Below are 12,831 nucleotides of genomic sequence, written 5' to 3'. Positions count from 1 at the left end.
GAGTACACCCCTGCCAGAGTAAGTAGACCTCTAACTAACTACTTTGGCTCCTGACAGTAACTGCATTACCACTTTCCAATTCCCAACCCTACTTCTAAATATCTCATAGATCTATATATAGGATGCATCTTCACCACTACTGGTCTGGATGATGGTCATTTTTCTCATCAAAAGCTGTCTGAAAGTTCTGCTTATGTCCCTTTCCAATCTATTCTCCATATACAGCCACCAGAACAATCATAATGAAATTATAATTCAAACACCCCACACTCTGCTTTAAACAATTCAGTATCTTCCCAGAACTCTTAGGGCAATGTCTAAAACCTTACTATGCCCTCCAAGCCAAGTAGTCTGACACCCCTCCCTCAGCCCCTTATTTCAATAACATCTGTACTCTGGTCACATAGCTCTCTCAACTCCAGGAAGGAGCTATGTTTCCTCCTATTACAGGGCCTCAGTACTGACCTCTATGGCTAGTCTCTTTCCCATCTTTTCTAATTAAATCTTAAGCATCCTTCAGATATCAGCTAATTATTATGTTCCTAGAAACACTTCCAAGCCTCATCAACTAGACCAAATCTCTCCAATATGCTCTCTTCAGAACCAAAACCCTTTCTTGATACCATTTATCCTACTTGCAATTACATTGTAAGATTATTTGATTAAATATTTTTCCCATCTTTCAAAATGGATCTAAGCTACATGGGGGCAGGGAACAAATCAATTGTTTTCATCATGTTTTCCCTAGAACAGAGTGCTGTGTCTGACCTGTCTTAGGCACATGGTAATAAATGAACAGAATCAATCATTCCTGGGAAAATATGAAGTTTTTGAGGATAAAAACTATATGTCTGATACAGAGCTCAAAAACCAATAAATGGGTTCCGTAAAGAAATTTCTGAAGAGAAACCAAGATGGCAGCATAGGTAAACACCAGAAATTGCTGCCTGGCACAACCACTTCAAAAATACAACTAAAAGACAAAACAGACATCATCCAGAACCACAGGAAGGCTGGCTGAGTGGAAATTCTACAACTAGAAGGAAAGAGAAAAGCACACTGAGACTCAGAAGAGGTGCGGAAGTGCAGAGGTATGAGGCTCACGTGGAAAAGGCTGGCAGCTGAGGACGTGGTTGTCTTTTTCAAACGGGAAGGAGTCTCAAGCTCCTGACTGCTCTGAACTCCAGTTCCGGGTGATTCTCTGGGGACCCAGACTCATACGGGGAGAAACTGTACTGTCTGGCATTGGGCAGAAGTCAAGGGCAGCTTTCTCTCAGAGGTGCTTGCAGCAATTACCAGGACACTGAGATGTGGGGCCTCTTAGGGTAGGACTGGGGAGCAGCCATAGCTGTTTGCTCCACACTGTTGATCCCCTGAGACCCCGCCCCACCCAAACTGTGCACAGAGGCTTTTGCAGATGAAAGGCCTGGCACTCTGCAACCTGAAAATTAACTAACAAACTGCAGCTGAATCAGAGAGACCCAGAACTTCCAAAAGAAGGTCCAAGGCCCCACAGCAGCTTGCATTGCTTCACAGTTGGGCCTCATCTGGTCACCTCCAAACCCCCAAAAAAGAAGAATAATCGGGAGCCTCAGGTAGAGGCTAAATTAGCACCTCCTTAGAGATCCAGGAGCCAGTGTACCCAGTGGTCAGAGTGGGACCATCCAGATTACAACTCCTCAGATCCATAAGGGACACACTCAGGGGGCAGACTCAGTGAGCACCAAAGCCCCACTGAAGCAAGTCTTGCCCCAGAAGGGTGTCTTCAGCACAGAAGTTCTCCCACCATAGACACAGCTGATTCTCACAGCCAACTGGCCTGGAGGTCAATTCCTCCCAGTGATACCTACAACAATCAAGGCTTAACTACAAAAAGACTGTGCACAAAGCCCACAAAGGGTGGCACCAAGAGTGTCCACCTCAGGTAATTGGGGAGGCTGAGCCACTGGGCCCTATAGGACACCTAACACAGAAAGCCACTCTATCAACACAAGGAAGCATAAAAAATACGGAGACAAAGAAACAAGTCACAAATGACAGTAATGGAGGAAAGCAAACTACTGGATATAGAGTTCAAAACCACACTTTTAAGGTTTTTCAAGAATTTTCTAGAAACTGCCGATAAATTTAGTGAGACACTCAAGAAATCTAGTGAGACCGTCGAGGTTATGAAAAAGGACCAACTAGAAATTAAGCATACACTGACTGAAATAAAGGATATTATGCAGAGTTCAAACAGCAGACTAGAGAATCGCAAGAATCAAGTCAAAGATTTGAAATACGAAGAAGCAAAAATCACCCAACTGGAAAAACAAAAAGAAAAAAGAATCCAAAAATATGAAAATAGTATAAGGAGCCTCTGGGACAACTTGAAGCGTACCAACATCTGAATTATGGGGGTGCCAGAAGAAGTGAGAGAGAGCAAGATATTGAAAACCTATTTGAAGAAATAATGACAGAAATCTTCCCCTACCTGGTGAACAAAATAGACTTACAAGTCCAGGAAGTGCAGAGAACCCCAAACAAAAGGAATCCAAAGAGGACCACACCAAGACACATCATAATTAAAATGCCAAGGACAAAAGACAAAGAGAGAGTCCTAAAAACAGCAAGAGAAAGACAGTCAGTTACCTACAAGGGAGTACCCATACGACTGTCAGCTGATTTCTCAACAGAAACTTTGCAGGCCAGAAGGGAGTGGCAAGAAATATTCAAAGTGATGAATACCAAGAACCTACAACCAAGATTACTTTATCCAGCAAAGCTATCATTCAGAATTGAAGGTCAGATAAAGAGCTTCACAGATAAGGAAAAGCTAAAGGAGTTCATCACCACCAAACCAGTATTATATGAAATGCTGAAAGGTATCCTTTAAGAAGAGGAAGAAGAAGAAAACGGCAGCCGAAACCGGTTTGGCTCAGTGGATAGAGCGTCGGCCTGTGGACTGAAAGGTCCCAGGTTCGATTCCAGTCAAGGGCATGTACCTTGGTTGCGGGCACCTCCCCAGTAGGAGATGTGCAGAAGGTGGCTGATCGATGTTTCTCTCTCATTGATGTTTCTAACTCTCTCTCTCCCTTCCTCTCTGTAAAAAATCAATAACATATATTAAAAAGAAAGGTAAAGATACAAATTATGAAAAACAAATACACATCTATCAACAAGTGAATAAATAATCTGATGAACAGAATAAACTGGTGAATATAATAGAATCAGGGGCATACAAAGGGAGTGGACTGACTATTCTCTTGGGGGAAAGGGGTGTGGGGGGTGTGGGAAGAGACTGGACAAAAATTGTACACCTATGGATGAGAACAGTGGGTGGCGGGGATAAGGGCAGAGGGTGGGGTGGGAACCGGGTGGAGGGGAGCTATGGGGGGAAAAAAGAGGAACAACTGTAATAATCTGAACAATAAAGGTTTAATTTTTTAAAAAAAGAAATTTCTTAAACCACTGATGAAGGTTATAAATATTATCTTCCTCACTCAAGGTCATGTACACATTTTGGCCACAATTCAATATTTCATAATATTTTTAAAAATATATTTTTAGGTTCAATAAGCCAGGCATGGTATTCAGTAAGTAATCTTTCATCAACAGTTCATTTTTTTGTGACAGAGAACATTTCAGAAAATCTGAAATTATCAACCTCAGCAAAACTTTTCCATTAATAGAATATATTACTTAAAATGCTTATTAATAAACTTTCAAGATAATTAAACAAAATCCTAAATTAAATATCAACTCTACCCCAATTAACTCCCACACATGTGCCTTTGATTTTCTGGTAGCGACCAAGAACTATAGATTCAGACTCACATCCCCAACACTGATGTCCACGACCTGCCTGAGGACCTCCGTGTTTGATGAACCTCACTTTTCTGCTTTCACTTTTCAGGGTTTGTCCTCATGCTCAGATGCTGACTACTGTTGGCAGCTGTTTCTGATGGAAGATGAGCCTTTTTTCCCACATATGTGGCACTGACTTCACCTATGGAGTAGCAGGTATCATTAGTTCTCACATGAACTTCAGAAAGATTCAAAAACAAAAAAATGTTTAAGTAAATCAAAGGACCATATCATCAAATATCCATAGGATACATAATGTTGAGAAATATATTTCTATTGTATATCTTTGGCTTATAGTAGGGCCTTAATAAATGTATGTGGGAATTAAATAAATTGTGGTTGGAAGAGATATTTTGCCTTCTAGTCATATTTTGTTCTGTCCATGGTGGGAGGGTTCTAAGGTAACTTCATTTAATCTAAACTAAGAAACACAGCCAATTTTGGCATCAGAAAGGTTTATTTACCTGTAGATGCTCCATTCTGAAAATAAAGACATGGTATTTAGTCTTATTCCTACTAAGAAATAGCCAGGGGACTCAACCATGCTTTCAGAAAATAATTATATCATCACTCCCATCTTTTGTCAATTAAACCTGCTGTATTTGTCTAGCTATTTCCTAACCATTATATAAAGCAGAATGCAAATCTATGTCTTTTTTTTATAGGACATTGGTTTTACTCTGAAAGTGTTGATGACCATCTTGTGATATCTGAAGCTGAAGAGGAAACCCAAAACCAAGAGAAAGAACGTGAAAAACATCAATAAATGTAGCCCATGATGAAAACATTTCAGCCTCAGACCACTGTGCCCCAATTTATTCAATTATAGGAGTCCATGGTGCTCCTCTTTTACTTCAGTTTTAATTTTTTCTTTCCTCTGCATAACTGATCTATGATCTGCCTAGTATGTCCAAGAAAGACATCTCCTAGGTATGTAGTACTTAGAGATGGCTTACCTTCAAACCCTGAAACACAAACCCACTCACTGAGGAAAAATAAATAGCTATTTGTTCTGAAAACTCATAGATCATTAGAGGGAGAGTAACAGAAAAGGCTTTTTTCCTCTTTTTATTCCTTCACTTCCTCTATTCTGATGGTGAGGAGGTGTTTTGATGCTGCACCATGATTATTTTGAAAGACTTAGGCTTATTCCTCCTAAAGACATGAGGACATAGTTGATATCAGCTATACCGAAACCTAACCAAGGATTTTTCTTCAAGACCTTGACTTTGAAGCTTCTTATTAGGAGGGAACCAAGGCTCTAAAATCCTGATGAAGACAGCACATACCATTGGAAAAGATGCAGAAGGAAGTAAGCAATATATGTTGGGGAGCAATGGAGTGAAAGAAGGGATGGCAGAGAAAGAAATGGTTTCTAAATGTCCATTATACCTAGGTGCCTCTTGTGACAATGTGAAAAGAAAAGAATATTCAGCATAATCTCTCAGTCTCTATATGCTTTTTTAAAAAATTAATCTTTATTGTTGAGATTATTACAGATGTCCCTATTTTTTCACCCCAATAGCTCCCCTCCACCCAGTTCCCATCCTACCCCAGGCCCTTGCCACCCTATTGTCTGTGTCCATAAGTAATGCATACATGCATATAATATCTTTTACTAATCTCTTCCCTCACCCCCAAACCCCTTTCCCTCTGAGAATCATCACTCTGTTCCATGTCCATACTCCTGATTCTATTTCATTCACCAGTTTATTCTGTTCATCAGATTTTTTATTCATTTGATTTTTAGATTCACTTGTTGATAAATATCTATTTGTTGTCACTTTGTTGTTCATATTTTTTATCTTTACCTCTTTCTTCTTCTTCCTCTTCTTAATAAATACCCTTCAGCATTTTATATAATACTGGTTTGGTGGTGATAAACTCCTTTAGCTTTTTCTTGTCTGCGAAGCTCTTTATCTGACCTCCAATTCTATATGATAGCTTTCCTGGGTAGAATAATCTTGGTTGTAGGTTCTTGCTATTCATCACTTTGAATATTTCTTGCCACTGCCTTCTAGCCTGCATAGTTTCTGTTGATAAATCAGTTGACAATTATATGGGCATTCCCTTATAGGTAACTAATTGCTTTTCTCTTGCTGCTTTTATGATTCTCTCTTTTTATTTTGCCCTTGGCATTTTAATTATGATGTGTTTTGGTGTGGTCCTCTTTGGATTTCTCTTGTTTGGGGTTCTCTGTGCTTCCTGGACTTGTAAGTCTATTTCTTTCACCAGGTAGGGGAAGTTTTCTGGCATTATTCCTTCCAATAGGTTTTCAATATCTTGCTCTCTCTTCTTCTGGCATCCCCGTAATTCGGATGTTTGTACACATGAAGTTGTCCCAGAGGCTCCTTACACTATCTTCATATTTTTGGATTCTTTTTTCTTTTTGCTCCTCTGGTTGGGTGTTTTTTGCTTCCTCATATTTCAAACCATTTATTTGATTCTCAGGATCCTCTAGTCTACTGTTGAATCCCTGTATATTATTCTTTATTTCAGTCAGTATATGCTTAATTTCTGACAGGTCCTTTTCCATTTTTTTTTTTTTTTGGAATTCTCACTAAGATCCTTGAAAGTCTCACTAAGTTCCTCAGAAGTTTCTAGAAGATTCCTGAGTAACCTTATAACTGTGGTTTTGAACTCTACATCCAGTAGTTTGCTTTCTTCCATTTCTTTCATTTGTGGCATGTTTCTTTGTCTCTGCATTTTGGCTGCTTCCCTGTGTTTGTTTCTATGTATTGGGTAGCTGTTAAGCCTCCTTGAGTTGATAGAGTGGCCTTGTATAGTAGGGGCCCAGTGGCTCAACCTCCCAAGTCACCTGAAGTGGACACTCTTGGTGCACCCCTTTGTGGGCTGTGCGCACAGTTTTGTTGTAGTTGAGCCTTGACTGCTATTAGTGTCACTGGGAGGAATTGTACTCCAGGCCAATTGGCTGTGAGGACTAGCTATGACTACAATGGAGACCTGCTGTGCAGGAGACACCCTATAGAGCAGGACTTGCTTCAGCGGGACTTTGGTGCTCAATGAGTCTGCCCTTTGAGTGTGTCGCTTATGGATGTGAAGAGTTGTAATCTGGTATGGTCTCCCACTGACTACTGGGTACCCTGGCTCTTGGATATCCAGGTAGGTGCAAAGTCAGCCACCACCTGGGGCTACCCAGCAGGAGCTACAAAGAGATCTGCAGATTCCTCCTCTTTGGAAATGCCCAGATGAGGCCCTGCTATGAAGCAAGGCAGGCTGGTGCTGGTGCGAGGTCTTAGGCCTTTTGTTGATAGGTTTGGGGCTCCCTGACCCAGCTGCAGCTTGTTTAACAGATTCTTAGCCTGATAAAGGACAGACTATTCATATGCAAAAGCTGCTGGCACAGCTTGGGTGGGGTTTTAAATTGGGCGGGGCAGGGTCTCAGGGAATCACCAAGGCAGAGCAAACAGAAATGGCTGCCAGTCAGCCCTGCACCAGGGAGGTCCCAGCCCATTCTGCACCTCCGCACCTCCTACCAATCTCAGTGTGCTTTCTTCTTTACTTCTCTAGTTGTAGTACTTCCATTCAGCCAGCCTACTGACAGTTCTGGATGATAGTTGCTCTGTATTTTAGTTGTAATTTTGATGTGGTAGTGGGAGGCAGCAAGTACAGGCGTTTACCTATACACTTCCATCTGAAGGAAAGCTGCCCTTAAGTTCCTGCCCCAATGCCAGACAGTTCAGTTTCTCCCTGTATGGGTCTAGATCCCCCAGAGCCTCACCTGGCACTGGAGCTCAGAGGAAGTGGGAGCTTGTAAATTCAGTTCATGGTGTGGGCCTTTAAAGAGGAGCAGATGGGTCTCCAGCAGCCTGTGTTTCACTCAACCCCAATCCTCACTGGTTTTTATAGTCCATAGTGCTTACTGCCCATAAGGACTTCTTTCCCCAGCCCTGGAACCCTGGGCTAGTGGTCTGGTGCGGGACTGGGGCCCCTTGCTCCTCTAGGCTGCCTCCACAGAGGTGATCTCCTTCCCGATTAAAACAGCGGCACACCTGGGTGCCGGACCAGCCCATTCTGCACTTCCACGCTTCCTACCAGTCTCAGTGTGCTTTCTTCTTTACTTCTCTAGTTGTAGTACTTCCATTCAGCCAGCTTTCCAACAGTTCCGGATGATAGTTGTTCTGCATTTTAGTTGTAATTTTGATGTGGTTGTGGGAGGCATCAAGTATGGGCATTTACCTTTGACACCATCTTGGTTCTCTTCTCTATATGCTTTTTATTAATTGAAAAATAAGATGTGTTCCCTCTGCTAACAGATTGTCCCTGCAAAGCCTTTCAAATTGTGTATGCAAGACATAGCAAAGAAGTTAGAAAATGAACAGTCCTGGAACATGTTTAAAAGTTTTACCCCCGTTCTTGTAGCCTTGAGTCCCATTTCTTGTTCGCTTTGCCAGAATCTACACTTGGTAAAGCATATAAGGACTTACTTCTCTACGTTTTGGGCAAATTTCTTCTTACTTACCTGCTCTTACAACACTTCCTCTCTATCCCTTCCTGCTCCTCAGGATTGGTGTGCAATAGAATTTTACTTAAAAACTGTACTAAGGAATCAATACTTCATCATTGGTTTTAAATACAATAATTACTTATTATTAAAATAATTATATAAATATAGTGCACATTAGTAACTCAACATTTTACAAGCAGATTCTAAGACATCTTTTTCCCAGGGAGTGGTATAAATTTAAATTACTTTCAAATACAAATACCATCAATTTATAAAAAATTGGAGTAGGAAGAAAGGAAATGGGAATGTATTGTCTGTCCTGTGTTGGGAGGGCAGTTCTTTTCTCTCCATTTGCCAAGGAGAAGAGTAAACTGAAAAGAAATGCTTATCCAAATCTGCCAGGGATACGGAAATGCTTTTGGAATTTTTCCAAGGATTTTAACCAAATATTCAACCCATAACAAGTATTCCCTGTGGCACTGTTGAAGCATGCTGCAGTTATGCATTATAAATGGAAGCCAAATCACACACTTATGTAAAATGACTGGTATAGCAGAAAAACAAGTTATGCATTTAATAAGCAATCTCAAGCTTGTAATGTAGTGCAACCCACTTGTAATTTCTGTCATAGTTGTTTTCTCCCCTGCACACAATGTTCATTTTTAAAGCTCTCTTCAAGGCTTTTGTAGAAATCAATTTAGCCGATTTCCCATCACTCCAATTTTCTTTGGCCATTGTTTTGAAAAACTGCACACCCATTCACGAATATTGGTCATATTGAAATGCATGAAACATGGCTGTATGGCATTCCTTTAAAAAGCATTGTTTTTACTTATGAAATATGTACATTAAGAAAGAAGCCCTCAATGCATGCTTCCATTCCATACAGGCATGCTTTCTATCTTTCCAACTTGTGGGATACTTGTACACACAAAAACCATTCATCTCTATGTTGTCTACCACATGAAAGTTGTTAATCATGCTGATATTTACTACCCCATGCTTCTGATTGCCTTAATGAAGTAGCATAATGGGCATTTTTGCCATTTAAACATAAGGTTATTGTTAAAAATTAAAATACTGAATATGGCAGTCAATTCTGTAACAGACTAACCTGAAATTCCACTAGCATATTTAAGCTGTCCATTCAAAGGTGAGACTATCCACTGTTGCTTTCAGCAGACTACTAGTTGGGTTCCCTCTCTACTGAATTACTTCATTAATTCCTATGATATTTCACTTTTCTTTAATTAGGTAATTATCTAACTCCATTTGAATTATTTATAAATGTGTTTCCATGCATTCAACTCCTCGGAACACATTATCTTCTATCAGATAGGGGGAAAATATTTTATTGGTAATTAGTTACCCTATGGAACAATATTATAAGATATTTTTCTCTAATAAACATTGATTGAAAGCAAAGCAAGGCAGTTTTTTGCCAGTGAGTGCATATTGACTTAGGTTTTCACTGTATTTTAGATTGATTTTTAACCTTGACTGTCTTTTTGAGCCAAAAAGATCCTTAGTCCCTGAGGATTTTTCTCCTCTTTTGCTGATTAGCTATAGGATGAGAAGCACCTGGCGGGCCACATTAGGAAGGCTGCTAAGCAGTTTACAAGTCTCAGTAATTAATGACTATTTTTATCACAAAGAGTATAGACTGGCTTCTTTCATCTATCTGAAACTCAATGTAAGCCCCTATAAGCCTCAATGCAGCCTAATTGGTGCAATAGAGATGAAAATGACATGGAGGATATAATGGGGATTCAGTAATCCAGTCTTTAGTGAAAATGGAGCAGTAAAAGCCCTGGCAGCTTCCAATGTGGTTGCTACTGAGATTTAAAGCCAGCCAGCTGTCTCGGTGTTCCTTGTGAAGCCCACATCACTGTTTATATCCTTCAACAGAGTTCAAATGTTTTAAATAATGATATTTAGGAGAATGATTTACTGTGGCAAACAATTTGTTTCTTAGCCTTTTGGCTCTAATTGGGTGTTTTCTCCAATTAGGAACAATCATGGTCTGTGTACTTGTATTCGTTTTTATTCTGACCACCCTGTGCTTATAATGTGCTCTCAAACCTCTTGGGATGAACAAATGGGTTTTGCTCTCTCAGTGTTGTTATTAAAAAAATCACTCTCTTATAAATCATAATATGTTAATAATAGGTCTAGGGTTTCAATTGGGAAAATGAAAAAAGCTTCACACTCATGAAGGCTTGCAAAGTGAGCAGACAGTAAGTGCTGGAGAATGTGTTTGTTTTGGATTTGTAACCACCACCTCTACAGCCTCGATAGCACTGCATTGTCAAAACCAGCCATAATACAAATAAGTACCTGACAGATTCCTATAATATGATTGGAAAGACCACTCAAAACAAAAAAGCAAAAGGGATGGAAGCACCTTCCAGGAGATTCTCAGACAAGTCAGGGTTATTTTTAGCAATCCCTTTGTATCGTGTGTAGCCATTTCACTCATGTTCTTCCTCACAATGCTGGCACCATCAGCTGTATAAATAAAAAGACAGGTTTCTTCAAAAGAAGGCTGTTTGCAGATCTATCAGCAGAATCTTCCATGCATATTATGAAATATCTGAATGCCACCTTTCTTTGAATATCAAAACTTACAAAGTCTTTCTAAAAACATCTCTTGAGTACTTAGAAATCAAAAGATCCATTGAAGACACCAAATGGATTCGAATTAATCAGGGGTGTGGTTAGATTTAACATGGGAATACAGATCAAGCCAATGGGAAAATGAAACCAGTTATAATTTGAATCTTTTAAGAATTATTATAGACTAGTGGCCTGGTGCATGGATTTGTGCACATTGAAGGGAATATGGTGTGGGTGAACCAGATTCGGGGCCGACAGGGCCCCAGCAGCAAGCTAACACGGCCATTCAGCAAGGAATCAGGCTCCCACCTCCCTCCTCTCTGGAACCAGGGTACAGGTGAACCAGATTCAGGACCGATAGGGCCCCAGCAGCAACCTAACCTACCGGTCCGAGCATCTGCCCCCTGGTGATCATTGTGCATCATAGCTACTGGTAGAACGGTAGAATGGTCAAACAGTCGAATAGTCACTTAGGCTTTTATATATATATAGACTGTGCAATCCTCTCTTAGCTACTTGTTCCTACATTTACTTGTACTCCCATCAACAGAATCACTCTAAAAAAATCATCAGTACTTCCTAAAGCCAGTGTGGGGTCCCTGGTGCACAAAAATTCAGGGACTCAGGGGGGTCCGTCAGCCCGGCCTGCATCCTCTTGCAGTCTGGGACCACTCAAGGGGGATGTCTGACTGCCAGCTTAGGCCCAATCCCTGGGGGAGCAGGCCTAAGCCATCAGTCAGACATCCTTAGTGCATCCTTATGGCTGAGCAGAGCTCCCCATGTGGCAGCACACTGACCACCAGCAGGCAGCTCCTGCATTGAGCATCTTCCCCCTGGTGGTCAGTGCACATCATAGAGACCGGTTGTTCCTAATCGTTCCACCATTAGGGTCAATTTACATATTACCCTTTAATTATATAGGATGATGAAATCTGATGTTAGGATGATGGTACAAAATACTACCTTATTCATTATCCTGTTGCATACAGCAGGAGTGTTTCAACATGAGTTAGAGTTTCTGACAGACATTGTCTACTACCCAGTTCTCTGCCTGAGTCTTCAGTAAAGTAACAGTTCCTGGGTAATCATGGAGGAAGACCTAAGAATGACTCCAACTGTTGAAGAAAAAACAAAATGAAGCAAAAGTAAAATTTGAATTCACTCATTGTAAACTGAACACTCATGATAACAGAACAGGTTGGGTATTACTTTTTATTTTCTTTTGAGTATTCAAACAAAGTTAAATACTTTGTAATGTAAATTCCACAGTTTCCTATGATATAAATATGAGCACACAAGATTTTATTACCCTTAAACATACAATTGAAGAGTATTAAGATCCAAGTTACAGCATCTAGGCTATAATATAATATTACAGAGGAAATGTAGCATAGTGGTCAAGATTGCTGGACTCTGGATCTAGATTGCATAGAAGTGATTCTTAGATATGACAGTTGCTTTGGGAAAGTTCTTCACTTAATCTGTAAAATGGGAATAATAGTACAAACTTCCTTAATGGATTGTTGGGATAATTCAATGAGGTAATCCTATCTAACAAAAGAGTAATATGCAAATTAACCATCGCTCCACGACAAAGATGGCGGTGCCCATATTGGCTGGGCAGGATGCTGGTGGTGTCATCCCAGCAACGTGAGCCCAGCAGGCAAGGGGGGCCACAAACAGCACCCAGCAGGGTCTGCTGGGCGGTGGCGGTGGCGACCCACAGGCAGACAATCAGGGCCTGCAGGCAGCACCCAGCAGGGCCTGCTTGCCCATCCCAGTGGTGTGGAGCAGGCAGGCCCTGCAGAGAGCAGAGAACCATGGGGAGTGGGCCCAAGCCATCAGTAGCACATCCCCTGAGGGCTCCCAAATTGGAGAGGGTGCAGGTTGGGCTGAGGGAC

The sequence above is a fragment of the Myotis nattereri genome (genome assembly GCF_964212035.1).
Source record: "Myotis nattereri genome assembly, chromosome: 3".
In the NCBI taxonomy this organism is placed as follows: domain Eukaryota; kingdom Metazoa; phylum Chordata; class Mammalia; order Chiroptera; family Vespertilionidae; genus Myotis; species Myotis nattereri.
Note: the sequence above shows the minus strand (reverse complement) of the source record.